At 39.6% G+C, this 4,628-nt stretch overlaps 1 pseudogene; it reads right to left on the bottom strand.

Annotated features, from left to right (window-relative positions):
• Positions 1-1,589: 1,589 nt before the first annotated feature.
• LOC108055880 (uncharacterized) lies at positions 1,590-3,296 on the bottom strand (annotated as a pseudogene).
• Between the last annotated feature and the right edge of the window lie 1,332 nt (positions 3,297-4,628).

Raw genomic sequence — 4,628 nt, 5'->3', positions numbered from 1 at the left:
ACCCAGATGGAACAGTGGTTCAGGGAGAGCTAAATATTTTATAACAAAAAATAAATATTTGCACAAAAAGAAAATTTAGTAGGATTTCTCGCCTTATTTGAATTATTTATTTATTTAAGTAGCCCTGAAAAATCATGAATTTTACATTAAACGCCTTAAGATAAAAGTATGTAAAAAATAAACCTAAATTTTAATTCCTTATCCTTCTTTTATAGATCGGAATAATGATATAATTTACTTAACAAATTTAAAAGATTATCAGGTCTTCATTAAAATAATTTTGTAAAATTATTTTGAATGAATAAAACTATATTTTAACTTAGTATCGTGTTTAGTAATATTTTAAAAGAAGTTAATTAGTATGTCCCGAGTATTTCTTAAACCAATATTTAATATTTAATTTTCTCGTTTTAAGAAATATTCAAATAATTCAATTTATTATTTAATACCTTCCCATTTCCATACCTTTATCCCACTGCCCTTAACCTATGTGCGATTATTTTAGCATAATAAAAATATATCTGCAAAATGTTTTTGTTTTCTGTGGCTGGCGGCCTTTCCTCGGTCCGCGTCCCTGGATAATGGTATAATGTGCCTGTGCCTTTGATGCCATATCGATTTCAAGGCACAAAAATTGCCATATCCGCCCCCTGTCTTTCCCGTTCCCCCTGCATTCTGCCCCCTTTTATCTGAGGATATCTCCACGGCCGTTGGTCTATCTGTGTCTTTGCAGCTGCCGTCAATTTTATGGTTGGGGGAGCCTCGAAACTCGGGAACTCACAGACTCGAACTCAGAAACTCGGCCCGAGGCTGTTGGTCTCATTAGCCAACTTCGGTGGAGGAGCTCGGGGATCGGGGTTACGGCACAGACAAGTTTTTGCTACGTGACAAAGTCACAACACTTGACACACACGTTCCCAGCGAACAGAACAAATTAGCAGGAGCTACAAATACTTGACCTTTTCCTCGGCCGGGGTCTTCTGATTAAGTTGTTGCTTATCAAATGACATTAACTAATTGCAAAGAGTGAATTGTTGTTCCCAGCTGTCTGTCGTGTGTGAGAACAACAAAAAAACAACGACATTGTGACAAATGTAAGTCAGGATTTCGAGAAGCAGAGAAAACTCACAAACACTTGATGCCCATTTATAAATTTTTAGACTCCTGCAATCCGATTTTTTCTCAACTTTTGCCCTGCGCTAATCTCGCATAAATCCTTGGAAAAGTCCGTTCTCGATTGTGTCAACCCCATTGGAGCGGAAAAGTTTTGCGCCATTTGATCTGGATTTAGTTTTGGGACGGAAAGCCAAGGGTGAAAAAGGAGGCTCAGCTGCGCCAACAAAGAATTGTCAACAAGAGGAAAGTTTTACTTTCGAATCGGGCGTAAACTTTTCCCCGCCAATTGTTTAGACTGACTCGAATAGATATTCCTGAGCGTTAGCATAAAGTCGACAGTTGATGTGTTGAAGGAAGGATGAAACAGATGGGAATCGCTGGGAGATGGGCTGAAAAATATAAAAAATATTTAAGGTGACAGAAAGGTCATAAAAATCACCAATCACTTGCAATTTATGAGGAAATATTATAATTTTATTTACTAATAGCTTTTAACATTTTAAAAAGCTGTTTTAAAAATTATCAAGAAATACTTTGATATAGAAGTACAGCAACTCCAATAGAAAAACTCCCATGGCCACGAGGACGGCTCCCCCACAGATCCACCAAGCCAACTGAAAATCCTGAACTCCCAGTGGATATAGCACTACTTTTTCGCTATAATCCTTGATGCTCATCCTTCTAGCCTTAACCATGTCGTAGAAACTCTTCCTAACCCAATGATCCAGCAATCCCGTTTGCCAGGCTCGCATTGTAAAATCCTTTAAAGATCTCGAGTAAATCGATTCGGGGGCCATAACAATACTGGTGGGTACATAGTTGAAGAAGCACAGATCCTTCTGCAGGCGAAAAAGAGGCTTCGCAAAGTGTCTTTGCTGCATGGTTATGACCAGCCATTTGGTATAGGCCATGGTATAGGCCCAAGTGGTGTTGAAATGGTTTCGCAGCTCGAACAATTCATTGGGATCCTTGACGAGATGAAAGGCATGTGCATATCGAGCACGAAAAGCTCCATCCAGGTAATAGAACTCACTATGTATTCCCAATATCCGCTGATTACTGAGTAGCAGCTCATCGAAGCTGGAAATCCTCTCCTGATGTGGTGGTGAAATCAGGAGCGAAAGAAGTTGAGAGCTGCAGGTGGTAATCAAAAGCAGGGTGAGTAATTTTGGAATGACTTTAACTAGCCGGCGAAATTTCAGTGTAATTAGGTAGGAAAACAACAGCCAGCCGATGAGGATAAAGAGTAATACAATCATGACAGCAGGACAAAGGATCCTCCCAAAGAGTTGAGTGGTGGGCAGAGGTTTCTCTACCGGCATCATGGTGCACCAGTAGGAGATGAATACCGGATAGGAAAACTGATTGATTGCCCAGATATTCCGCGGGTTGACCAAAATGAGGTTCAGACCAAAGTCCACACTTCCATTGCCCGTGAACTCAAACATATATCTGGAATCACCAGGTTCAAACCGCCAACTGGGCTTGAGTATCTCCAATCCAGCATTCAAGTGATTTGCAAAGTTGGCTATAAAGTCCCAGAGAAACCCGGCCATTTGATATTTTCCCAAGGCATCGCGATATTCAAAAGTGTTGGGTGGCGACAGATCCGGAAGAACTCGCAGTCGATATCCTTGCAGATTACTTAGTTTGTTATTAAAAATGGTTAAGTTTCCAGAGATTCTCCTCCTTACCAATTCAAACTGGGGAAAAACTTGGTGTGTATAGAGTTGAAGTGAATGGTTATAGTTCCGGAAATACAGCTCCACATTTAACATGCTTTTGTCCAGGCAAATCGAGAGAAACTTTCTAGCCAATAAATCCTCATCAAAGGCCATCACTTCGATGAGTAAACGCACATATCGTCGGTGGCTTAAACTGATGGCCAAGTTACTCAGGGTATCTATACCCGTTAACCCACCTGACAAGCAGGCTAAAACCATGAAATCACTATTAAAAAAATTATAGGAAAAATCAGGTGCAATATAGTTGCGCCGTCAAACGATCTGCGGATGGCTGGTTAAATTCAAGTGCCACAAAAAATTCCATTTGCAGTCGAGTCCTTCGGGATTGTAGTATACCAAAGTGGTCTCCTCCTTTATAAGTAGGTTAACCACCAGACTGTAGAGGTCTTGAAGTTCCCAGGAAATTTTCCGCTCTAAGTTGGCCAACATGTTGAAGTTACCGGAATAAACTGATACAGGGATTGACTTTTACTGGTGAGCCAAGACCTAATCGTAACAAATCGGTTGTAATTGCCATGGAAAAATAGCATAGAAGCAATTTAAAAATTTACATTGTCACTCCCAAGTATTTGCTTTGGAGACCTGAAGTGGAGAAAATAATAATAGAGCTGCGTTGGTATTTTTGTGGTATTTTTAAATAATCTATATTAATTTAAACTAAAAGTAATTAGGTAATTATTCAAATATACAATGTAATCAGGAAATTAAATCACACATTGTTATCTTGCAATCCTAATTAGCTGATTACAACTTAAATTTCAAAGGGCAAAATCCTGCTTGCTAGTCAGATTTCTGACTTGTTAGCTATTATTTATGCCGCAGAGCAGAGGAAATGTGTCTCGCATTTAGCAATGATTGTCATGTTGTCACACAAAACCAAACCGAATTTAAGTGGGGGGGAAATTCCACACAGCGAGTTCCAAATATGAAAACACAACCAGCCAAAAACAAAACCGAGAAAACCGAGAGCCGAAAACCAAAATGCGGGGGGAACCAACCCATCAACCAACCGAAAAACCAACCCAAGTTGGCAGAGCCTTTGCAAACGTATTTAATTACATTTGCCAATTGTCTATGAATATGTTAGCAGCGTGTAAATACAAATAAACAAATTAATAAATATGTATGCGCAGTGCAGACGAGCGGGTCCAAACGGAATGCAGTCATCCAGCAGGAGGGCATTGTCCTTGAACATGCCAGAAGATAAACTTACTCGGTTGATGGTCCCCTCGGTTCCTGCCCCTGAATTTCCGAACTCCCCCCTTTTGGTTTGCGCTGTGTGCACAAATCTGCCTAAAATGTTTGCTTTGAAATGCGTATACCATTGATAAGCCCCCAGTTTCACAGTTCTCTCTTGAAACCGAAAACCCATCCGATGGATTCCTGGTCACTGATTGAATTTCCAGTGCAGACCGCAAAAGACCGAACCGAAATCTCATTTACATGGGTGTGCTGTATAGCAAATTATGGTTGAAAATTAAATACACATCTCTCCATTTAGTTTGAATGGTAATGAGGTAACCGATAGATAGGCTGCCAATTCGGTTTGCATTCGAGTTACTTTAAGCCCGGTCATAATTTAATTAAAACTTTCGCAATTTATTCAAGTTTGTCATCTTGCTTTACCCTGGTGTCTGGAATTTACACTTAATTGAAGAGGGGAATGTCTATGGACTCTCTTTGTAATAATTTAAAAGTTTCTGTAACTACATTGTTTATTTTGGAAATTATACTAGGCCTTTGGTATTCAAAGATTCAATTAAATGT

Source organism: Drosophila takahashii, chromosome 2L (assembly GCF_030179915.1).
Source record: "Drosophila takahashii strain IR98-3 E-12201 chromosome 2L, DtakHiC1v2, whole genome shotgun sequence".
Taxonomy (NCBI): domain Eukaryota; kingdom Metazoa; phylum Arthropoda; class Insecta; order Diptera; family Drosophilidae; genus Drosophila; species Drosophila takahashii.
Note: the sequence above shows the minus strand (reverse complement) of the source record. Positions and strands in the feature narration are given on the sequence as shown.